Here is a 26,416-nt window from a genome sequence, read left to right on the forward strand (position 1 = left end):
TAAACAGTATCTAAGGAGAAAGACATTTTCCTACATAATATCAATACCATTTTCACACTCAAGACAGTTAATGTTGACACAGTACTATACTCTAGACAGTCCAAATTTAGTGCTTTTTTTTTTTTCATTTCAGGACCATGCACCGTATTTGGCTGTCATGATTCTTTCGTTCTCTTTAATATGGAACAATGTGCATTTGGTCTCATATAATGTTGACGTTTTTGAAGATTCCAGACAGTTGCTTTGTACCATAGATCCAGGAAGTGCTCAGAGATGATGGGAAGGGGTCCAAGGAAACAGAAACTATGACAAAGGGCTTCTCCTAGACAAGGTCAAAACATCTGAGCAGAAAAAAGCATGGAAATGGACAGGAACACATTGAATATTTTTTCTATAAATCTATGAGTTCATAGTGATATTAAAAGATGACTGGGGCTTCCTTGGTGGTCCAGAGGTTAAGAATCCACCTGCCAATGCAAGGAACATGGGTTCGATTCCTGGTCTGGGAAGACCCCACGGGCCTTGAGGTAATTAAACCAGCACTACAGCTACTGAAGCCTGTGCGTCTGGAGCCCTTGCTCTGCAACGAGAGAAGCCATTACAATGAGAAGTCCACGCTTTACAGTGAAGAGTAGCCCCCACGCACCACAATTAGAGAAGGCCCAAGCGGCGACGAAGACTCAGCACAACCAAAATTAATTAATTATTTTTAAAAAAGATGACTGAGGGCCAGGGGCCATTTTTTCCGAATAATGCCAGCTGATGTGTCTAAGGAATGATAGAATTGGAAAATGTAATAATTGATTCAGGTGCAGACCATCCGTGAACCCTAAAACCATTGAGGGAAACCACGGTGGGGAACACAAGATCCCAAAGTATCACCCCACATGTTACTTAGCAATTATAAAGGGGGAGAAAAGATCCTTTACAACAGAAACATATGGTAAACACCACTTTAACTAAGAATTAACATCCAGATGACAGATGAACAGACATGACGAGTCTCCCTGCCTGCCATGGGTTGAGCAGAGCCTCCCTCTGCAGAAATCCTGGCCTTAATCTCTCGGGAAACAGTCACACTCACCCATCCTGTGGGACATCCTACAGGCTCCTGTCTGACCTCACCTGGGCTGCCAACACACACTCCCTGCTCTGAGCTCTGCCTCGCGCCGGGCCCTGTGCAGAGATGAACCTAGGGATGCAGAGATGAACCCTGGCCTTCAAGGATGAAGACGATGCTCAGGAGTCTGGGTCCTCAGGGTCTCCAGCATTTAGGTGACCATCAGATGGCTTCTAGATGATTGCAATTTCTCCACCAAGAAGAAAAAAGAAAAGTACATAGATGTGCTGTTTTCTTCTCCGGATCAAACTAGGTGGGCTGGTTTCAGAATAATCTGTCGCTAGAGAGGCACACTCAGGAGCAATCTGTGGGCTCTTGGTCATTCCATCAAGCGAGACAGCCAGGGTAATTGGACTATTACCATCAGGGCTGCCATCAGCATCTGTGGCTGTGACAACATCAAAGGGCATCCGCCAAGCACCTGCTGGAACAGGAGCTTTTATCCATGGGGCAGAGTCGCTCTGCGGCAGCGCTGCTGTTGAGAAAGCAGACCCAGCCACAAATGACAGTAGCTTCAGAACCAGCCGAGAAAGCGACGGGAGGAAGGTCTGCAAGATGGCGAAGTCAGATCATTCGGTCTAGAGTTGGGGACTTTTAAGGATGCTCAACCTCCTGCTCTACAGCCTAAGAGGCAGATCTCAGAACTTTGACTCGTTCATTCTGCACATATGTCAGGAGGACCAACCATGTGCCGGACACAGCTGTGGTTTGAGATGCAGCAGAAAACAGAAAGAGGCCCCAGCTTCAGGAGCACAAAAATTTTACAAGAAAAGCTGAGAGTCTGCAATTACAACTTGGAGAGGCTGGCAAGACTTTACAAAGCAAGACAGATAACCCTGAAAGCACGAAAAGGCAGGGGGTAGCGGGGAGACATATTGAAAATACTAAAATTTGGAACTTTTGAATGTAAAATGATTACACAAAGTCTCTATATATGTCTGTAAAAGTATTTGCAAGTCAATAATAGATGAATTCACTTAATGTAGTTCAATATATGAAAGAACTCTTATAAACTGACAAGAAAAAGAGGCAACAGCTATAAAGAGACAATCCATGGAAAAATATACCTCTTCTGAGCTCACAACTTGTTGGCAATACATCCCATAGAAGTAAAACCAAACTACATCTTGTAGCAATAGACATAAGGATGTCACAACTATAGTTTTAAGTGGCCTGGACCCAGAAAAAAACATTAATTCTCTTTAATAATGGAGTGGCTGAATGCTTTGCAAGTATATCCACCTGGTGGAATGTTGCACAGCCATTGTAAAGAACCACTTTAATTTAGAGCTATTGAAGGTGATTTTAAGTATTTCTACCAGGAATTGAGTGATAAAACCAAGATGCAGAAAAATGTTAGTTATGGGTTTATCAATTCTGCAATCTTCTTTTTAAATTTTTATTGGAGTACAGTTGCTTTATAATGTTGTGTTATTTTCTACCGTACAGCAAAGTGAATCTGCTACACATATACATACATCCCCTCTTTTTTGGATTTCCTTCCTATTTAGGTCACCACAGAGCACTGAGTAGGGCTTCCTGTGCTATGCCGGCAGTTCTCGTTAGTGACCTATTTTATATGTAGTAGTGTATACACGTCAATCCCAACCTCCCAGTTCATCCCACGTCCCACTTTCCCCCCTTGGTATCCATATGTATGTTCTCTAAGTCTGTGTATCTATTTCAGCTTTGCAAATAGGTTCATCTGTACAATTTTTCTAGATTTCACCTATATACATTAATATATAATACTTGTTTCTTTTTCTGACTTACTCTGTCTTTTTCTGACAGCCTCTAGGTCCATCCATGTCTCTGCAAATGGCACAATTTCATTTCTTTTTAATAGCTGAGGGCTGAGTAATATTCCATTGTGTGTATGTGTCACATCGCTTTTGAACTTTCAGCTTTGTTAATTTCCTCTATTAACTTCTGTTTTCTATTTTACTGGCTTTAGTTCCTTATCTTTACTTAATTTTACTTATCTAGTGCTTGCTTTCATCTTTTTTTCTTAAGGTGGAATCTTAAGTCATTGATTTTTTTATCTTCTTTTATAACATCTGCATTTTAAACTATAAATTCTCCTCTTTGCATTCCTTTACTTGCATCCCTCCAAATTTCATGTTGTATTTTCATTATCATTCAGCAAAATTTCTTTTTAAAATAAATAATTTTGAAAAAAATATTGAGTCAACTTAGAATAAAATATAAATCAAATAATAATTCAGTTGATACACAAATGTGTCCAAAATTATGAAGGAAAAACAGAAGTTACTGAGGTTTGGGACATAATATTGAAGCACTAAGTTGAAAACACAAAAACTCCTTTTGCTTGAAAATTTGTCAAAGAGGTTAAAAACCAAATAATCTCCATTGGTCAGAAATAAAACTGAAAGCTATTTGAGAACGTCAGTTGAGATATTAGGATCTTGTTTGGTTTTTTTTTTTTTTTTTTTTGATTACTCTCATGGTTTATTAATATTCAGATTGAAAAATTCAGATTGTTTGTTTGTTTTACACTGAGTTGGCCGCCTTATCCGCTTACAGTAACCACCCCCATCATCTGTACAACCCTTCTTCCTTTAGTAACAGACACACTTGGCAGCACAGACAGGACTACAACTTCAAGCGTGTCTTGCAGCGATTTGCTTTTTGGCTTTTTGTTGTTGTTGTTTGTTTTTCTTTTTCCTTTTTTGACCACACCACGCAGCATGTGGGCTCTTCGTTCCATGACCAGGGATGGAACCTATGCCCCTTGCATTGGAAGCATGGAGTCTTAACCACTGAGCCACCAGCAAAGTCTGCCTCCCTTGCAGTGATTTGTGGTCAGGTAAATACAGCTTATTTAACTTATATGCAGAGTACATCATGAAAAATACTGGGCTGAATGAATCCCAAGCTGGAATCAAGATTACCAGGAGAAATATTAACAACCTCAGGTATGCAGATGATACCACTCTAATGGAAGAAAGGGAAGAGGAACTAAAGAAACTCTTGATGAGGGTGAAAGAGGAAAGAGAAAAAATGACTTGAAACTCAACATTCAAAAAACTAAGATCATGGCATCTGGTCCTATCACTTCATGGCAAATAGAAGGGGAAAGAGTGGAAACAGTGACAGATTTATTTTCTTGGACTCCAAAATCATTGTAGACAGTGACTGCATTCATGAAATTAAAAGAAGCTTGCTCCTTGGAAGGAAAGCTGTGACAAACCTAGACAGCATATTAAAAAGCAAAGACATCATTTTGTCAACAAACGTCTGTACGGTCAAAGCTATGGTTTTTCCAGTAGTCATGTACGGATATGAGAGTTGGACCATAAAGAAGGCTGAGTGCCGAAGAATTGATGCTTCTGAATTGTGGTGCTGGAGAAGACTCCTGAAAGTTCCCTGGACTGCAAGGAGATCCAACCAGTCAATCCTGAAGGAAATCAGCCCTGAACATTCATTGGAAGGACTGTTGCTAAAGCTGAAGCTCCAATACTTTGTCCATCTGATTCGAAGAGCCAACTCATTGGAAAAGACCCTGATGCTAGGAAAGACTGAGGGCAGAAGGAGAAGGGGGCGACAGAGGATTAGATGGTTGGATGGCATTACCGGCTCAATGGACATGAGTTTGAGCAAACTCTGGGAGACAGTGGAGGGCAGCAGAGCCTGATGTGCTGCAGTCCATGGGGTCGCAAAGAGTGGGACATGACTGAGCAGCTGAATGAGTGCCAGTGGAACATGAATACAGGTGAGGGGTACCCCTGCCAATCTGTGCCCATGAAGGGAATTATGTACCCTATTCTTTTCCTTTCCTCTCTTCTCAGTGTTGAAATGCAGACAAGTGTGGGGCATCTGGACCAAATGGGTCAAACCAGTGGTCTTGGTGTAACAGAGCAAAAAGATAGAAGGAGCCCAGTCCCCCGACAGCTTCATGGGCCAAAACTGCTATACCAGCTCAGCTGTTCATGAATGATAAATAAACTTCTATCTTGTACAGACTTCCTAGGTAGTATAGCGGTAAAGAACCTGCCTTCCAGTGCAGGGGACACAAGAAACATGGGTTCAATCCCTAGGTGGGGAAGACCTGCTGGAGTAGGAAATGGCAACCTGCTCCAGTATTCTTGCTTGGAAAGTTCCATGAATAGAGGAGCCTGACCTGGGGTCACAAAGAGCTGGACACGACTGAGCCACTGAGCAGGCACACTTGTATAAGCCAAAGTCTCTATCAGAGTAGCCAAAGCTAATTCCTAATTAAGTCAGAGCCCACAGACATTGGATAAAGATCTTACAGACATTCTGATTAGGGCTGTTGAGATATTTCCCACACAAACCAAACCTACAGAATAAAGGAGTCAGATTGACTAAGACTCTCTGCTCCTATTGCAAGGGGCCAGGGTTCAACCTCTGGTCAGGATACTAGATCCCACATGCCTTAACTAAGATCAAAGATCTCACATGCCACAATGATTCAATAAGGCCCAGTACAATCAAATAAATAAAAAATAAAATATTAAACATAACCCATGGCAGCTGATTTTGTGGGTGGAAAAATTGAGTCCAAGACAGATGAAATGAATCCTTCAAAGTTAGACGCAAATTTTGCTACTAAAGCGTGCAGGTGATCAGTCTACCCCAGCCAGCCAGTGACCAACCTGAGGCTACCTCCTGCCGGGAGACTGTTTGAGCAGTCCTCAATTCACTGATCTGTGCAACTGGTTCTTAACATTAAAAATGAGATGATTCCACAATATATGTATATCAGATAATTACACTGTACACTTCAAATATCTTGAAATTTCAGTTGTCAATTGTACCTCAATAAAGCTGGGGAAAAATAGGCACGATTTCACATTAAAATCTAATTTCATTTCCTCTGAAAACTCCAGGCAAAGCAGGCTGGATGCACCTTCTACCAGGCAACTTAAGAGCTGAGCAGGTCACGGCTGCCCTCAATGGGCTGAGCGCGCAGCTGAACTTGACACAGCGCTCGACACTGTCTGTGGCCCTAACGGTCGTCATTACTTACATTCTCTGACAGCTGGGCTTTTTTTTTTTTTTGTAAACAAACCTCTCTACCCGTCTCTTTCTTTGCTAAAAACAAAAGACGAATCGAAAAAGCCAAGTGTTTCAAGAAAAATGAGAGCTCTGATTTACTATGCAAGCAAAATACAATTGTGTTGAAAAAACACACTGAACCAGCCACCCTCATGGACACCTCCTCCCTGGGAGGAGCCTTCTATAGACATGTGAGTTTTGATCCCATACGCACAATCTCTGGATACAAGCCCCCTTCTCCTCTCACAGCTCTTCTAACCAGTGCAGGACTCCAGGGCCCCTGCATTCAGGGAACCTGCTCGCTTTTTCCAGATGACGTCATCGCGTCTGGAGCCAAGTCCCTATTTGGAGGTGTTTTCTTTGACTTTTTGCTTTTTCCTTCTTGGACCCAGGAAGCAGCTCAAGCCAGGCTTGCTTCCCCAGCACGTTAACACGAACAGCCTGCTTCAGAAACTCAAGAGGCACATGCTACCTTAATTACACGGTTGCTATTGAAACACTCGCATGTTAGACAAAACCCTTCATTTGGGAGGAAAATTAGTTGTACACAAACAAGAACACATTTCATCTTCAATTAAAATCTGCAACATTCCCTTGGCAGAGAATTCTGGCTATTTCTTTTCTTTTCTGCGTTCCACCTCCTCCCTCCCATGAGGGATTTTCTTGGCAATAGGGCCAGTCTTTGTGGCCTCAAGAGGGTCCCTCCTGTAATCTTCTTCATCAGCCATTCCCTGGCCTCTGTTGAAGCTTCAGTTGACCCAGCCCACCCTCTCTCCCAGCCCTGTTTCCTCTTGTGCCTGGCCCCTCCCCACATCCCCTAAAAAGTAAAAACTGTCAAGTCAGGGACAGCTGCCCTGCCCAGCGCCCGGCTCCTGGAGGGAGACCAATGATTAAACGTGATGGATAACAGTGAGCGGAAGAGGAAGTGCCCAAACTCCCAGATTGATTGCCAAGTGCCACAAATAATGAAATAGTCCATCTTCCACCCACTAAAGAGGAATCTGCTGCAGCTCGTTGGAAAAGGGCAGTGAGGAAAGTCCTGCCTCCTTCTTGGAGTGATTCTCACTCCGAGATGTTCCTGCTCCCACAGCCCAGCCAATGCCCGGACCCCTGGGGACTGTGCGGGTGCCCTGCCCCCTGGAGGTCTTCCCCGAGGAGGAGAGGAGTCTCCAGCACCCTCACCCATTACTCACAGGGGCCAGGTGGTCCTTGACCCCACAACCTGCTAACTCACTTATGACTTACCCTCAGTCCCCACAAGGAAAGGAAGCCAGTCAGCCCCTGCTTCCTCAGTCATGGCCACACTCATGTTACTGACCTAAAGCAACTCAATTTTCATCATTTCACTGGGAACATCTCAATAACACTTTCCCAGGGACGTGGGATGGAAGTGCATTTCAAGGCTGCCAGAATGCAGAACATGCTTCCAGAACTTTCTATCATCCTAATGACTAAACTTCAGGACGAGCATCAGAGTCCCAGCGTTAGCAGCCAAAGACGGCCCCCACCTCACCTCCAGTGTCCACCGCAAAATACACCTCGCTGTTTTCTTCCCCTTCACTAGTTATTACCTGAAGTACTCAAGAATTTCATCAAATCTAAGGTGCCTGGGGAAGAAAACATGGGGATGTCAGACAGCAAAGAAGCACAGACCAAACCAGGAGACCCCAGAGAGAACACTCCCAGCAGAGACAAGAGGGGGTTGGGCGACGGGGTGGAGATGAGGTTTTGAGTTCGGGGCAGTGTAAGGAAGGACACCTGAAACTACCAACACAATTAAGATCGCCACACGCAGGGAAAACACACGAGGCATTTATCAAGGACGCAAAGAGCAGGAGGTCACTAAACTAAGGGCTTCCACAAGACAGTCATTTCATAAACAGCCCTGACGTTGCAGAAAAACCTAAATTAATTCTTTGTTTGGCTGTTCATGGAAGAAGATGAGGAGGTAGTTGCTGGAAATAAAAGATAACCAAAATATGTGATTTTTCTTTTTGAAAAAAGAGGCAAAATATATGTGTGTAAATATACAAATATAGGAGAAAGTAAGCAAGAGCAAGATGAAGTATAAAAATGAGAAGGAAAGGAGCCATGATGAAGGGAAATCAAGGTGACTCATTTCTTGCTGTTGTAGGGGGAATTCCTCTGGCAGAACAAAGCTTAGAAGCCACCTTCGCCCTGCCCTTGGATCAGAAGCTGATAGCTGTATACCCGAGGGTGCCGGCTCTGGCTGGGACCACGGTGGCCCCACAGAGCTCCGGGAGCCAGCGCTGAGGCCACATCCACTGTCCTGTGAGTCCCGCACCCCCAAGCTGCCGGCATAGAGTCCCCCGACTCACTGCTTCCCACCCCTCCCAGCTCCCCTCTCCAGCTTTAGAGCTTCACAAGCGGCAACGCAAGGGGTCATTTCACGAGACAAACACTGCCTCCTGTATGGACTCTTCTCACCTCTTCCAGTGACTTCAAAGACAACATCTTGATTTGGTGCTAAGATGCCTTCAGCACATCTCTAAGCCTCTCTTATCATCCTTTCGAACAGCAACAACAACAAAAAAACAACAGGCCCTGGGCTTAGTGGAGAACGCAGCCCCTCTATTTAGATGTATTTTTATTTCTATGGTTACCGTCCTCCTGCAGCAAGGCATGCTGGCTTTCCATTTACACTGGGATATGGTTTCCCTTTCAAATCAAAGTCTTTTAGTGAAAACAAACATGGGCTTATTTAAGAAAAACATTCAGTGACTATTCAGCAAACTACCTGTTTGTGTAAATGAAACATTACTGGAACACTGCCATGCTGGTTCATTTACATGTTGTCTCCGGCAGAGAAGAGTGAAGAAGCCACAATAGAAACCAGGTGCCTCACCCAGCCTCAGAGTTACTCTCTGACCCTTCCTAGAACACATGTGCCCACCCCTGGAGTAAGGGATTTTCCTGGTGATGTGTGGGTGTGGAAAGCGGAGATGGTATCTCGGTGATGATTTCAATTGGTTGACCAGTGAGCAACGGTTAGGAGCTTGGGCTGCAGGATGAGATGGCACCAGGCAAATTCCAATTCCCTCACTTACCATCAAGTCCCTTCTCCTGAACCATCTTCAGCTTCCTCATCTGTAAAATGGGAAAACAGCCCCCACCTCATGGAGTTCTGGTGCAGAATAATGAGATCATAAGGAAAAGACACAAGCCCAAAGCCTGGCATAGAGCAGACACTCAGGAGGTGCCCATGGTAATGATCACAGGTGCTGATGGGGAGAAAATACATCTCTTACCAGTTGTGCAGGCGATCCCTGGGTCAGGAAGATGCCCTGGAATAGGAAATGGCAACCCACTCCAGTATTCTTGCCTGAGAAATTCCATGGGCAGAAGAGCCTGGCAGGCTAAAGTCCATGGGGCCACAAAGAGTCAGACACGACTGAGTGACTGAGCACGCACCAGTGGGATGAGAGTTGTTCAAAGTAGCGGAACTTCCACGATTGTGGGAAAATTATACTGAGAAGCCAGTTGGGCTTGGAAAATGGAGCTACCAAACTGGGGGAAAGACCTCAATAAAATAACTACTCAGACATAAGTCTTGATATGGAGCTAGATCAGGCGGGAGAAGGTAGGAGGAAATGTGATTGCTAAGCAACACATCCTGATGCTGGGGTTGGCAAAACGACAGGCCAGAAGGAGAATGGTGGGGAGCGCTCGTGGGAAGCACCACCCACAAATGACTTTGCCCTCTTCCCTGGACTCCCGGGGACCCGGGCCTACTCTCTGTGCAGCGGGCTCTGTCCCACTTCACACACCAGGGCTGGGTACTGAGCTGAAGGGACTCCCCCAGGGCAGTAACTCTCTGCATTGGGTTGGAAACTCCACCCTTTGAATGAGCTGCTAATTATAGTTCTATGTGTGCAGTCTGTCACTTGCTAAAAATAGACTGTCTTGTTTTTCTATCTCCACAGGTGCAGCTGAGTTTGGGGAAATAACACCATTTTTAGCTCTGACGCAAATAGGTGACTGATCCTAGACTCTGGGAACCAGGTCAGTCTGCGGGGGGGACTTCTTCCCAGGAGTGTGACCCACGGCAGCGGGCCAATCGGAAGAGGTTCTGCGACCTCCCCGGGCTCAGTGGGGGGCGAGTGCCATGGGCGGACAGGGCTCCTGGTCAGCCTCACACATGGAGGTGGCTGCAGAGCTGGAGCATCGGCGCTTGGCCACCAAGGCTGAGAGTCACCTGTCATCCAGGCAGGAGGGAGGTGGTCAGAGCACGGCCCTGGGGGGGGGGCGGGGTGTGGGACCCAAATCCAGCAAGAAGGCCAGGAAACAGGTGCTGGAGTGAGACGGGGAGGGGTGACTTGAAGACAACAGAGATGCAAGGGGCAGGGAGAGAGAAGATTGAGAAGTTTCATTCATTCACTCATTCAACTGAAAATGTTTATGCCATGGGCTTCCCAGGTGGCTCTGGTAGTAAAGAATCCGTCTACCAAGGCAGGAGACACAGGAGATGTGGGTTTGATCTCTAGGTTGGGAAGATCCCCTGGAGGAGGGCATGGCAACCCACTCCAGTATTCTTGCCTAGAGAATCCCATGGACAGAGGAGCCTGGTGGGCTAGAGTTCATGGGGTCACAAAAAATCAGACATGACTGAAGCCACTGAGCACATATGCACGCACTGAGTGCCAGGCTTTCTGCCAGGCTCTGGGTTGAAAGGAGCAGACAGGATCCCTCATTCACTTACTAATTTAATATTCCAGCAGACACACACTGAGCCAGACCCTGCCCTAGGGATACAACGGTGAGCAGAGCCCCTTCCCTCCTGGGGGAATGGGATCATGGGATGGGTGGTCCAATACCCTCCTCCCCAAAAGCAAATGAACAAACATCATGACCAGTGATTTGAGCAAAGGAAAAACCCACTTCCTGGGAGACCAGAGCCCGCCAGGCACTAAGAAAGGGGTGGGAACTGGAGAAACAGGCATGGTCTCTACCATGAGGAACCTTCCTGATCTCCAGGGAAACCCGACGTTGGCTGCAGCACAAGAGAAGGACCCAGGGCTCCAGGGTCCCGAGTTCCCCTCAGAGGAGCCCCTCCCAGCACCCGAGGGGTGGCCCCAGACCAAGAAAACTCCCGCACTGGCCCACCGGGGGTTTGTGCAGCAAACCCCCAAAGCCAGAGGGGTCTCAGGATGCGGGCTTACTCAGGATGTGCGACTTTGTGAATGGAGCGGCGGGGTCGGGGGTGGAGCGCATAGTCATAAACTCCTCAGAATTCCAAGGAGGACCCAGCTCTCCAGACTCGGGGAGCAGCTGCTGGGCTCCGTGTGGTCAGAATGGTTTGTCGAGCTGTGTAGACACACCGTGTAGACACGGCACCAGCAGCCTGAGTGTGCAGACGGCAGGATTCCACACAGCTCAGACAGACTTCACTTGAACACCTAACAGCCTGGACCCTGGACATTATTTCCATCTTTACTGCTCTGGGACTGAACCTCCGCAGAGCTCCTCCCCACCCCAGCAGGCATTTCTGTGAGGGGGTCATGGACCAGCCTCAGGAAGCCGCTTCAGCCCAGCGGGGCCGGGTGTCCCCCAGACACAGAGCGGGGCTCGGGTTCAGCTGCTCCCTGACCCCTGGGAGGGGCCATTGTTGCCTCTCTGGTCTCTCGTGAGAGCCGAGAAACCTCTCAATCCAGCAATCACCGCTCAAAGCCCCTCGTTTTCCCCGCTGCAGGTGGATCCCAGCATGTAGCATGAACTGGAGCACAGACCATCCAGGTCGTAAAGACCATCTGGGTCGTAAAGCGACAGATCCTGCTCATTCTCACCTGGAGGTGGCGGCCCGGACCCCCTGACGATTCTGCAGCCCCGCCCCGCAGGCTCTGGGGGTCAGGGTTTGCCTGTTCTGAGCCAGGAGCAGAGAGTGGGAGGTCACAGAAGGGGAGGATGGAGTCTGGAAAGGAGGAAACACCTGGGGGAAGTGTTTCCATTTTGCCTCTTTGGAGGCCAGGTGTCGGAATGCCAAGAAATGTGACCCAACAAGGTCACAGAGTAAAACAGTTCCTGAGTCTTTTCTGTGCAGGAAGACAGCGCATCCCAACAGTCAGCGTGCTGAGAGCACGGCCTCTGCAGGCGGCTTCTCTGGGTCCAAATCCCAGCCCACCACTCACCAGCTGTGTGACCTCGGGCTTTACGTAACCTCTCTGTGCCTCAGTTTGCTCGTCTGAAAAGCAAAGATAATGACAGTCCCTGTGGCACAGGACCATGGAGCAGATGAGGGCAGGAAGGTGCAGTGAAGTGCTCAGCAGGGTCGGCCCGTAGGACGCAGGGCTTAAAATGTCAGATGACGTCATCGTCACCATCACCAACACAAATGCATTTGAGGACACTCTGGTGACCTTCATTCCTCACCCTGTCAGCTCCATGCGGTGTTTTTGCTGGGATCCCCTGGTTCAGACCTTTATCCTGCAGAAATGCAGGCTGAGAAGGATGCCCTGAGGTCACCCCTCTCATTGCCATCACCATGAGCAGCCTCAGTCATCACTGAGGGCACAGCCAGTGCTTGCCCATCATCCCACAGATGGCAGCACTCAACCATTTGCAGAGCACGTGACTTCTCATCCCCCTCCCAGCATCAGCTGACCCTCAATGCCCCTCCCTCAACCTAGCCTTCCTGCCTTCCCTTCCTGCTCAGGAGCCCCCCTCCTCCACGGGGGCACAGAGAGAAGAACCCTTTCAATGCCTGAATCAGATCATAGCATCTGTTTGCATAAAACCCTTTAGTGCCCCTCACACAGGGCATGGGGCTGACGGGCCAGGCCCTGCCTCCTCTCAGACCCTGTCTCTGCCCACACTCCCCGCAGGCCAGCTGCCCGGCCCATCACTGCTGCACCCCTACATCCCTCAGGCTTGTCCCAGGTCAGGTCCCAACTCCAGGAATGACCTTCCCTGAATGCCTGCTGTCAGCTGCCTCCTCCTCAAGACAAGGCAGTTCAAGTGGCCCCTCCTGAAAAGGCCTCCCATATCCTCAGTCCGAAGCCAGCCACCCCTCCCACGTGTCATGTCGGCTCTCCTTCCCTTCAGGAGACTCATCGCAGTCTGACCACCACACTTACTTCATGCACACATTCACTATCTCCCCCATTCGAATGCACGTTCCAGGAGGACAGAGACACTGGCCAGCACCGTGTCCCCGGCATCCAGTAGGTGCTCAGTAACATTTATGAACAAATGATGACTCACAGCGGCCCAAGTTGGCGGGAGGGGGCAGTGTGCCGTTATTATAATGGACGGTCGTAATAACAGCATCACCTCGTGTTTACAACCTGCCTTACAGCCTGCAGGTACTTAAGCATCTGCCAGCCCTGAAGGGGAAAGAGAACACAAATCTCGACATTTAGCCAGAATAGGGAGGAAGCGGAGATTTAAGAATGTGTGAGGGATGCATTTTCCAGCATGGAGAGGGAGCATATGTTTCTTCCTGGTCTCAACATAAAAAAGGGTGTTCAGACGAGGAAAAACCCTGAAAAGTCAACGCCTTTACCTGAAGATTAGCCCACAGCAGAGTCTCAGGGAATCTGCAGTAATGGAAGCTTTAGGATACTTATTTATTTTTTTAGAAGCAGGATGAGAAAGAGCAGCGGGCCCTGAGCCCAGAGCTTAGGAAGGTCTGCCTGCATCTGGCCACCTGACAGCAGCTCGGGGTGGGGGCATCCCAAGGAGCCAGGCCCCACAGCCCTTTCTGCTCTCAGCTTAAAGATAAGCAACCTTATATGGCTTGTCTCTCGAGAGCTATTGGAAGCAAAGCTGCCTATTACAGGCTAAATCTCCAAGCGTCCCTACAGAAATCTCTCCTCCTAAACCCAAACACCTGTTTCTAGGGAGGCCTCTTGACCAGACTCACCTGTGACCCTGATTAGTGACCCGCTGACAACGATGGGCTGACCTCGCAGGGCACTTATCACCTGGCGCCTGGGGTCCCCAGTGCTCCGGTGCATTAGCTCGTTTAATCCTCACCTGGATGCAGTCACATGGCCCCTTCAGGAGCCCAGGGGCAGAGGGGGGCTGGGCAGGGACAACTCCCCTGGGGCCCCAGCGCTGACCCCTGACCAAGCCAAGCACTGGCTATGTAGGTGCTTCTGACTCCTCTTCCCGGGATCTCTCCTCAAGTGGACTGGTGACTTCCCTGGAGGACTTGGAATTTTGGCTGAAGTCCCAAAGCTAGCAGTACTGGACCCCAATCATTCTAAAGAGAGTGCAGGAGACACCCGTGGGAGCCAGTGATCACCACCCCCATGGGAGAGAAGAAGGACGTGTGGAAGGAGACTCCCAGGAGGGGATTCGCAACAGGAGACACTCTTCAGCCCAGAGCAAGTGAGGGGGCTGTGAGAGACCCGGGGACTGTGAGAGACCAGGGAGGATTGTGAGAGACACCTGGGGGGCTGTGAGACACCTCGAGGGGCTGTGAAAGACCAGGGAGGACTGTGAGAGACTGGGGGGATTGTGAGACACCCGGGGGGGCTGTGACACACCCCAGGAGGCTATGAGAGACCCGGGGGACTGTCAGAGACCAGGGAGGACTGTGAGAGACCCAGGGGGCTGTGAGGGACTGTGGGCGGGGCGGGCTGTGAGAGACCAGGGTGGGGGTGGTTGTGAGACACCCGAGGGGGCTGTGACAGACCTGAGGGGGCTGAGAGAAACCCAAGGACTAACCCCCTCTCCACCAGCAATGCCTCCCATCTATAAACCTCAGAACCTTGTCCCATGCCAACCCACTCACCCTGTGTGCTATTCACGTCCGTGTTCACCTCCTCCACCAGTCAGGGGTATCCTGAGAACAAAATCTGATTCATTTCTCTCCTATTTAACCAAATAACTAAGGGCCCTGCACTTAGTAGGTGCTTTATAGATTTTATTGCACAAAGAAGTGAATAATTAGAAGACGGGTATTTCTGTTTTCATTTTAAAAGCTAGATAAATGTGTTTTCTTTTTAAAGAAGCACATCAGTGTCACATAAACTGCTCTTTCAGAATGTACTGCAGTATGTTGAAGCCAATAGTAATGGATATTTAGATGTGTTTATTGTGATAAACTGGGGCCTCCCCAGTGACTCAGTGGTAAAGAATCTGCCTACAATGCAGGAGATTCGGGTTCGATCCCTGGGTCAGGAAGAACCCCTGGAGAAGGAAATGACAACCCACTCCAGTACTCTTGCCTGGGAAATCCCATGAACAGAAGAGCCTGGTGGGCTACAGTCCATGAGTCAGCTTGCGACTCTTTATAGAGACTGACAACAATAACATTGTGATAAACTTCAGGTCCACAGAAGCTCCTCCCTCTTTTATGCCAGGTGACAGCATATGAAGATGCAGGAATTTCCCTCTAGCAAATGCCCCTCTGTAAAGTTCACACTCCCCTTCAGAGAGGTAGCACCTCTGACAAATGCATCTGGACAGCTGACTCCGGAGATAAAGCTCTGTAATGGGCCCAGAAGACTCGGGACCACTGATGGGAGTTTCAACAATCCATCCCCTCCTTAACTGTGAGGGCTGTCCATTATCAGGAATAAGCCTCAACATCCAGGATTCAGCGCAAGCTAGGCTCCCCAGGAAACCCTGGAGCTGGGAAATCAGGAAGGGCTGTGATGAGTGGGCTTTCTGGGACCCACCGTGCAGATGGAAAAAGGCCGTGGGAACCAAGAGTGGGGACGGCCCCCAGTCTCAGGACCTCGAAATGCAGGTGTCAGAAATCTCCATCTCCCCAGAGCCTGCCCCTCCCATGGTCTTCCTCAGCACAGTAAATGACAACTCTGTCCTTCCAGCGGTCCAGCCGCATCCACCCCAACACCAAACATCCTGCAGCTCTTCACTGAACTATTACAGGTGCCTCTTCACTGGCCCTGGTTTCCACTCCTGCTCTCCGTACAGTTAATCCCCCACCACAGCCAGAGGGAGCTGTCATCAAGTCCTCTATCCAAACCCCTTCTGTCCTGTTTACCTCATCAGAGTATAATCCAAATGTATGTATCATCTAGGTTTGCCCAGGGCTTTCCCAGAGATTTAAAAGTTCAGCTTCCTCCCAGGCCAAGGCGCCTTCCTAAAGCAAGTTTCTCAGAGCCTTGGCCTTGATCCGTTCTCTCATCACTTCTGGTGAGTCAATGGGGCAGGGTTATTAGAGTCCAACTTGGCAAGTGAGGAAAACTGAGGCACGGCCAAGGTAAGTGATTCACCTTTCTTCAAAGGGCTCATTACCGACGGGGTGATTACAGGTGGTTACAGTGTGGGCCTGTGCCAGAAATCTGGGCTGGGTCCTGGCTTGGCCGCTTTCAGGGTGAGAAATCACTAACCGCTGTGTGCCTTGGTGTTTCCATCTGTAAAATGGGTAATGAGCATAAATGGCCCCTGACATTTTATGAGCATGAGGAAACCCAGGCATCACCATCGGGAAGAGCCTGACTCTGGGACCAGGACTAGACGGCGGGTCAACCCACTAGACAACTGGTCAACCCACCAGCCCCTCTACTTGCTCCAAGACCTCGGACACATCACCAACTGCCATCTGCTGATGGAGATGATGGCATCACACACACAGTCTCTCTGTCTCCCCTCTCTCAGGGACTGAGCTCCTGACTCAGATGGTCTGTGCCAACTCTGGGTAGTTACTATCAGAGTTGAATTGTTGGCCACCCAGTTGGAGAATTGGTGACTTGTGTTTTCTAAACACATCACACATAGGAAGTGAAATCAACAGGCATTCAATTACATGATAGAAATGAGGAAGAGGATATTTCTGACTTAGACAAACAGATGGGTGAAGGTGCCATTCTCTGAGAAAACAGACATAAGAGGGGAGCATGAATGGGACAGGGGGCAGGAGATCATGGGTGGCATCTCACGCTGAGCCTGAGATACATTTGGAACATCCTGGTGGAAATGTCAGAAAGCCGAACAAACTGTACCTAACTAGGTCTGGAACCCAGAGAGGCATGAGCTATTGAGGCCACCTGCCTAGAGATGGTAAATGAAGTGAAAGGACCTTTAATTATGGATAGGAAAACTGAGGCCAGACCAGGAAAGAGGTCTGGCAAGGTTCACACTACGAGTAATAGGTTTGTTGTTATTTAGTCGCTCAGTCGGGTCCGACTCCTTTGCGACCCCATGCCCTCCAGGCTCCTCTATCCATGGGATTCTCCAGGCAAGAATACTGAAGTGGGTTGCCATTTCCTCCTCCAGGGAATCTTCCCAAATCAGGGATCAAACCTGAGTCTCCTACACTGGCAGGCAGATTCTTTACCACTAAACCACCTGGGGAGCCCTAACGGGTAGGTTAGGGGCACAGTATCTTTGTATTGGTAGGCTGAATGAAGACCCTCCAAAGATGCTCACATCCTAATCCCTAGAGTTTGTCCACATTTCCTTACAGGATGAAAAAAGGACTTTGCAGGTGTGATCAAGCTAAGGATCTTAGCTGGGGAGATGATCCTGGATTATCTGGGTGGGCCCAGTGTAATCCCTGGCTCCTTATAAAAGGGAGAAGGCCAAGTGAGAAGGGCTGCAGAGGTTAGACTGATGCTGCCAAGAGATGCAGACAGCCTCTAGAAGCTGCAAGAGGCAAGAAACAGATTCTCCATGGAGCCTTCTGGAGGAACCCGCCCGGAGACACCTGGATTTTAGCCCCACAAGACTCATTTCCAGTTTCTGCCCTCCAGAACTATAGGAGAGTAAATGTGTGTTGCTTTAAGCCACTAAAGTTGTGGTAATTAACTACAGCTGCCTCGGAACACTAATACCATTGAACTTATCCCTTACCATTGAGAGCATGAACTTGGCTCTCCTGGGGATTCTTCTGGCCAGAAGTAATACTGCTCTGAGCACATTTACTGTTCCTTTAACAAGAGTTTCTGGGGCTGATTCAGCAGCTCAGGCTATTTCCCTCTTTCTCATTCTTCAGGATAGTAAAGTCTCTGCCCAGAATCAAAATAGGGCTGTCGTGGGACTGCCCTCGTAGTCCAGTGGTGAAGAATCCACCTTCCAATGCAGGCAATGGGGTTCAAGTCCTGGCTGGGGAGCTAATATCCCACCTGCAGCAGAGCAACTAAGCCCACACCCCCAACTAGAGAGCCTGTGCACCCCAGTGAGAAGCCCTGGCACTGCAACTCGAGAAAGTCCACGCACCAGGGCGAAGACCCAACACAGCCCCCCCAAAAAAAATAAGGAATGTAGTGGGCTTCCTCATGAGGGAAAGGGAAATCAAAAACCACAATGAGATGTCACTTCAAACCCACTAGGGTGGCGACAATAATAATACTTTTTTAAAAAACCAAAAAAAAAACGAAAATAGGGACTTCTCTGGTAGTCCAGTGGCTAAGATTACAAACTCCCAGTGCAGGGGATCAGGTTCAATCTCTGGTCAGAGAACTAGATCCCACATGCCACAACTAAGACTTCAAACTCCACAACTAAAAAACCCATGTAGCCAAATAAATAAATATTAAAAAATAATGATAAATGTTCTAAAAATAGGACCGTCATAACCCCAAGTATCATGACCTCAAATGACAGCCCCTAAAGCAAAGAAGGGGACAGGAGGCTGGGGTCTCCACATTTTGATGACCTCTTGATTTAATGGAAAGAAAAATATTTCTGCAAAGCCCCAGGAGACTTTCTTTTCCACCTCCTTGGGCAGAACCACTCACACTCTCCTCCTGGGATGACACTGATTGGCTTACAGCAGTGATGATCTGTTCCTTTAAACAGGAGCCACTGTTGTCCAGGGGAAGGAAATGATCCTCGGAGTAATGCTCTGAGCTTACTTCCAAGGTCCTGGGAGATTAACCTCCACCCTCTGGAATCCTTCTTTGAGTCCGTGGTTCTAAGAATAGGCCATAGTGGATAGAGATTGGCCACCTCACAAGAAAGTTCCTTTCCACAGGGTTACAACACCTGTCTGGTCAGAGCCCACAAAGATGCAGCTGACACTCCCCGGATCCAGTTTTCTTCCCTTATGAGCCCAATCATCCCTGTGTTTAGAGAGGATCTCCCTTTGAGGAGTTGCAACATCTATTCCATTGAAGTTGGAGTCTCAAATAGTTTTTGAGAGTTCAACACGCACCCTGCAAAAAGCAGATTTCTATTAGAAGGAAGAGGGGAACTGGATATTGGGAAAGTGACCAGAAGTTGCTGCCACAAACTCTTTGTACTGCTCACTTATTACATTCATTTTAGCACTGTGCGTGCTAAGTTGCTTCAGTTGTGTCCGACTCTTTGTGACCCTATGGACTGTAGCTCGGCAGGCTCCTCTGTCCATGGGAGTGTCCAAGCAAGAATACTGGAGTGGGTTGCCATGCCCTTCTCCAGGAAATCTTCCTGACCCAGGCATCGAACCTGAGTCTTTTACATCTCCTGCACTGGCAGGCGGGTTCTTTACCGCTAGTGCCCCTTGGGAAGCCTCCATTTTACCTACTAGACTTTAATCCAGTAGTGCTCAGCCAAGGACGACTCTATCCTCTAAAAGACATTGACAACCTCTGGGTCATATCTGGTTATCACAGCTAGAGAGATGCTGCTATCAAAGCATTTTCCTCAGCAGCTCCAAAGCACAGGGCCCAGCCCCTCCCCACCAGGCTCAGTGATGAGGCTCCCTGCAAAGCAGCTCACATGTCTTCCCTCTAAAATCTCCTCCCAGGGAAGAAGGCCTGGCTTCCTGCTCTGAAATGCACTGTGTGATTAGGACTCCGCCAGGGGGTAACCCCAAGAGCAATGGCTGTTTGAGGGTTGCCTACATCCAGGCTGAGGCAGACAGCCTATGGCCTTTGGTTCAAGACAAAGTTTGTGGCCCCTGGGGGTGTGGTCCCTGTCCAGAGAAAACAAACGAGCCCTCAACCCACTTAGTGTCTAAACAGAGGATAGCCAGAGGCCCTATGGCCTGGCTTGTGATTCCTTAGGAGCCTGAGTGAATGCAGCTGTGCTCAGGCCATACCAATTCCTTATCTGCAGGGGAAACTTTTAAAAGGCTGATAGTGAGAAATGAGATTCACGTGGACCAACAGCCCTGGATTTTCAGTCCAGTTTTGCATACTCTCGGGTAGTCTCTCAGGGCCTATAACAATCCATTTCCAATTCTGATTCAATGAACATTCGTGGTGCACCGTCTGTGACCCAGACATTGTGCGTGTTTTTATCCTTGTTAATCTCACCTAGTTCACAAGCCAACCTGCAGTGTCCTCAGTATCATCCCCATTTTCAAGATAAGGAAAGTGAGGCCCAGGGAGGTCAGCTAAGGCATTGCCAGCCAGTGGGATCCGGGTTCAGATGGGTTAGAACCTCAGTCCTGGGGCTGCTCTGCTTTTATTAAACACCACCAACATTAATCATCTCACAAGTGCATTTTCTTAAAGGTGATTGGAAAAAGAAGTGTACCATCAAGAGAGACTAAATTGAATTGCCCGTATGGTCAAATGGACCCTGCTTTTCCCCTTCAGAAAACTATCGACCCACAAGCTCTGCCTTATCCACAAAGACCTGCAGCTGTGCTCATGTTAATACTGCAGTACTCATGTTAACACTCAGCTAGGGCTTCCCTGGTGGTCAGGTGGTTAAGAATCCGCCAGCCAGGGCAGGAGACATAGGTTTGATCCCTGGTCTGAGAGGATCCCACATGCCCTGGAGTAACTAAGCCCATGCACCACAACGATTGAGCCTGTGCTCTAGAGCTCGGAAGCCATAATTACTGAAGTCTTCGTGACCTAGAGCCCGTGGCCCACGGCAAGAGAAGCCACCCCAGTGAGAAGCCCATGCAGTACAACCAGGGAGCAGCCCCTACTCACCACAGCAACAGAAAAGCCCACACTGCAACAAAGACCCAGCACAGCCAAAGAGAAATAAATAAAATTATTTTAATAAATGCTATACAGGGACCAAAACTGTTTGGTGTCTATTTCATCACATAGGAAAATTCTTGTGTTCTACCACTCACATCCACTTACAAAAGCGAACTCTTGGTGGACAGTTAAGCAGCTGGACAAATCGTCACGGGTATCTGTATTCTTAAACAGTGTCCTAACCAGAGGCTGCCCCTCTGTCTTTCACTGATAAGAAGTTTGATTAAATCTCATTGGCCTCCAGCCCTCAGGAGGCTGCAATTATTCCTGTTTATAATTTTCCACCTCCCAAACTAACCCTCTATTCCTGAACACGCATTTTTAGGCATCAGGCAGTAGTATAAATTACACTATACAATTATTTGTAATTAAGGGAGAAAATGTGTATCGTGCTGCAAAGATGAGCCCTGTTTGGCTGTAGTTAATCATGTCTGTGCCAGAGCACTGGCCCAGGGAGGCAGCATGAAACACGATTAACTTTCATCTGACTTAATGGAGGTTATGTTGCTGTTTTTCATAATCGTAATATCTCGAGACATATAAACAGTTTTTCTCCAATGTAATTGCATTTCTACCACAAAGACAGCTTGGGTTTAACTGAGAGTTTGGGCATATTCTATGGATGATACTAGAATTTTGTTATAAAACCCGAGCAGGACTGTCCCCATTCAGGAGCTGAAAAACTCATCACAACCCCCAGCGGGAGGAGACCCTGCAGCCTCTTCTGTTCTCCTGGAAACATGTTCAGGCCCAATTCTGTGAACCATTAAAGCCCCGTGCTCGAGTTCTATGCCCTTGTGCTCTGGAGCCCCCAAATGCATCCCAGGCCATATTTTTCCTACTTTCAACATTTCTCCTTCATACATCGATTTGTTTGAGACACATTAAAAGCTCGACTTTTACAACCCTCATAAAATCCCATCTGATCCAAGCTCAGACCCACACTTAGCCAGAAAGTGCTCAGACAAAAATGGCTCAGATTGTATTTCAGCCTCTTGATGGAAAGATACACACGCAGCACGGGCTGTAAGTCAGGTTTTCTCCACAAAAATGCCTCCAAGAAGGACACAGAGGAAGAAATGAGGCTTATAAACATTGAGGGAAAGGGCCCCTCGAGGTTAAACCAACAAGGAGGTGGGGAGTGGTATGTGGAGCCTGAAGAGCCCAATTATCCAGCCAGGATCAGGACGATCACAGAGAGAAAGCCATCAGGGTGAGCAGGAACACAGAGGAGAAAGGCCATCCTAGAGAACGGGGCTGAAGACAGCAGGGGCTGTAGAATCAGGAGGCGGGAGGTTCTGAGAATTATCCTGAGCCCCGACCCAGGTCCCTGCCCAGTCGTGTCTGAGTGACTTCCCAGGCTGGGGGGCATCTGAGCCCCTGAGGCCCCTCATATTTCCCAGGAGGAACCTGCGCTCCCAAATGGGGCCAGGAGTCCCCACCTGCCTGCAGAGAACCTGGGAAACTTAGGCCGAGGCCTTGGACCCAGAGAACTGTGAAGTGAGCCACGGGGAAGAAACATGAGCGGAGGACACTCTGCAGATCCTCCAATCCTGCGAGTGTCTGAGCTGGTGAATCAAGTCCTGACCTCAGGCCTGATCCACAGCATCTGCCTGCAGTGGACACACATATGTGCTCACACGTGAGAATATACATACACACACAAGTACACGCCTACACACAGGCATTCACATGCAAACACACACATGTACATGAGCATAAACACACAGGAACATATGGCATCACTCAAAAAAGAAATCTTCCCCTCCTCCCTAATAAAAGAAAAGAAGCAAAACACAGACATCACCATGTTTGGTCTTTGAATGACAACAGTGGGAAAAAGTCATCAAGTGACACCAGCTCAGCCCAACCCATCGCCCCACTACTACTGTGTGTCCATTTGCCCTGCCTCCATCGTCAGGCTTCCTGGACAGAGAGAAAGAGACAGAGCAGAAAACTGTGGGCAGGGCTCAGCCTGAGGAAGGAGCCTGAGGCCTGAAGGCAGGGAGCGTGCACAAACAAAAAAAGGAAATTCTATGAGAACCATCTGACTCCTTTAGGAAGGATGACATTAGGGTAGTGTGTATCCCAGAAGAGGAAGAGGGGGAGAAAGGAGCAGAAAGTCTGTTTAAAGAACTAATAGCTAAGAACTTCCCAAACCTCATAAAAGAACTGGATACAGACGTCCTTGAAGCTAAGAAAATGCCTAATTACCTCAATGCAAAAAGATCTTAAACACACATGATATTAAAATGGTAAAAAGCCAATGACAAAGAATTTTAAGACTGCCCTGGTGGCACAGTGGATAAGAATCTGCCTGCCGATGCAGGGGACATGGGTTCAATCCCTGATCCTGGAAGATCCCATATGGCCACAGGCACCTAAGCCCACGTGCCACAACTACTGATCCCGCTCTGCAACTACTGAACCTGCACGCCTGGAGTCTACACTCTACGACAAGAGACGCCACAGCAAAAAGAAGGCCACGCACCGCAACAGAGTAGCCCCCGCGTGCTGCAACTAGAGAGCCCCACGCAAAGCAGCAAGGACCAAGCGCAGCCAAAATGATAATAATAATTGCAAAGGTAGCCAGGGAAAAAGGAATGGTAACCTACCAAAACAACAACAAAAACCCTTATTTTTGTTGTTATTAGCAGGATTTCACCAGAAACGCTATGGGCCAGGAGGAAGTGGAATGATATTCTCAAAAGACTGCAAGGTAAAAAGTGTCACCCAAGAACACTCTATCCAGCAAAGTCATCATTCAGATGTGAAGGAGAAATACTGTCCCAGACAAATCATAACCATCCTAAATGTAAATGGATTGAATTCACCAATCAAAAGACAAAGAATGGTGGATGAATAAAAAAACACCAGATCCAACTAAATGCTGCCTCCTAGAGACTCGTATCAGTTCTAAAAACAAATATAGGTTCAAAGTGAAGGGATGGAAAATGCTACTTAAAGCAAATAGCATCCAGAAGAAAGTGCATGTATCCATACTCACCTCAGACAAAATAGACTTCAAGCCAAAAAAGGTAACAAGAGACAAACATAGAGAGTATACAAAGGGAACAATTCATCAAGAAGACATAATGGTTATTAATATATATATACCTAATAGAGGTGCATCAACTTATATAAAATAGTTATTATCGGATCTAAAGGGAGAAACTGACAGAAATACAAGAGGACTTTAAAACCTACCTCACTTACATCAGTGGATAGATCATTCGGACAGAAAGTTAACAAGGAAAAGAATGTCCTTAAGTGAAATATTAGACCAGATGGATTTGATACATATGTATAGAACATTCCATCCAAATGCAGAAAAATACACATTCTTCCTAAGTGCACACAGAACTTTCTCAATGATAGATCATATGTTGGAACACAAAACAAATCTCAATAGATTAAGAAGGTTGACATCATATCAAGAATCTTTTCTAAACGCAATGATATGAAACTAGAAATCAACTCCAAGAGGAAAGCTGGAAAAAATCGCAGATCTGTGAAGACTGAAAATCATGCTATTGAACAAGCTATTGGGTGAACTAAGAAATCAAAGGAGAAATTGAAAATTACTCAAAGAAAAATGAAAATACAACATACAAAATCTACAGGATACGGCAAAAGTGGTACTAAGAGGGAAGTCTCTAGCAATACAGGAGCACCTAGAGAAACAAGAAAAATCTTGAGCAATCTAACCTTACACCTAAAGCAGCTAGAAAAAGAGAAAGAAAGAAATCCCAGTCATTAGGAGGAAGGAAATAATAAAGATCAGAGTGGAAATAAATGGAATAGAGACTAAAAAGACAATAAGAAGGATCAGTGAAACCAAGAGCTCGTTCTCTGAGAAGATAAAATTTACAAACCCTTAGCCAAACTCGCTAAGAAACGAGAGAGAAGTGAAAGTGAAAGCGAAGTCGCTCAGTCGTGTCCGACTCTTTGCGACCCCATGGACTGTAGCCTACCAGGCTTCTCCGTCCGTGGGATTCTCCAGGCAAGAATACTGGAGTGGGTTACCATTTCCAAACTCGCTAAGAAACGAGAGAGAAGGCTCTGATAAATAAAATCATACATGCAAGATAAGGAACAAAAACAGATATCACAGAAACACAACGTATTTTAAGAGAATACCATGAACAGCCATATACTAACAAGCTGAACAACCTAGAATAAATGGACAAGTTCTTAGAATCATACAACCTTCTATGACTCAATCATGCAATAATAGAAAACCTGACTAGACTGGATCACTAATACAGAGATTGAAACAGTAAAAGCAAACAAACAAACAAAGAAAAACTCCCCCAAAAACAAAAATACAGAGCTAGATGCTTCACAGGTGAATTCTACCAAACATTCAAAAAGGTTTAATACCTACCTTCTCATATTGCTGCAAATAAATGAAGAGGAAGGAATGCTTTCTAACTCATTTTATGAGGCCAACATCACGCTGCTTCTGAACCCAAACAAAAAGAACATGCAAAAAAGAAAATTATAGGCCAATGTCTCTGATTTGCATAGATGCAAAAACCCTTAACAGAATACTAGCAAACCAAATACACCAATACACTAGAAGAATCATATACCACAATCAAATGGGATTTATTCCAGAGATTTAATGACGGTTTAACATCCACTAATCAATCAATGTGATACAAAACAGTGTTTTAAAATGAAGGATAAAAACCATACAGTCATCTCAATAGATGCAGAAAAGCATTTGGCAAGATTCAACACCCATTTATGATAAAACCTCTCAATAAAGTAGGTACAAAAGGAATGTATTCCAACATAATAAAGGACATATATGACAAACCCACAGCTAACATCATACTTAATGGTGAAAAACGGAAAACTACCCCTTTCAAATCAGGAACAAGACAAAGTTGTTCATTTACATAACACTAATCCAAGAGGGTATAGTATTGGAAGTCCTAGTAAGAGCAATTGGGCACTAAAAAGAAATAAAGACATCCAAATTAGAAAGGAAAAAGTGAAACTGTCACCCTTTATAGACAACATGATTTTATATATAGAAAACATCAAAGACTCCACCAAAGGAAAAAAAAAAAAACTACTGTAAATAATAAATGAGGACAGTGAAGTCACAGAATGAAGATTAAAACATGCAGAAATCTGTTGCTTTTCTATACCCTAGTAATTAACTATCAGAAAGATAAGAAAACAATCCCATTTACAATCATAGCAAAAATAAAATACCTAGGAATAGATTTAACCAAGGAGGTGAAAGATCTGTACATTGAAAACTTTAAGACGTTTTTGAAGGAAACTGAAGAAGACACAAATCAGAGGAAAGATATCCCAAGCCCATGGATCAGAAGAGATAATATTGTGAAAATGTGCATATTACCTAAAGCAACCTACAGATTCA

General features: G+C 46.9%; 1 long non-coding RNA gene across 3 annotated transcripts in view; it reads right to left on the bottom strand.

Moving 5' to 3' along the window:
• Positions 1-26,065, bottom strand: part of LOC101905635 (uncharacterized) — a 57,162-nt gene extending 31,097 nt beyond the window's left edge. For all 3 annotated transcript variants that reach the window (XR_009497027.1, XR_009497028.1, XR_009497026.1), the window contains exon 1: positions 25,403-26,065. This is a non-coding gene — a long non-coding RNA (uncharacterized lncRNA). The remainder of the gene's footprint in view (positions 1-25,402) is intronic.
• Between the last annotated feature and the right edge of the window lie 351 nt (positions 26,066-26,416).

The sequence above is a fragment of the Bos taurus genome, chromosome 13 (genome assembly GCF_002263795.3).
Source record: "Bos taurus isolate L1 Dominette 01449 registration number 42190680 breed Hereford chromosome 13, ARS-UCD2.0, whole genome shotgun sequence".
Classification (NCBI taxonomy): domain Eukaryota; kingdom Metazoa; phylum Chordata; class Mammalia; order Artiodactyla; family Bovidae; genus Bos; species Bos taurus.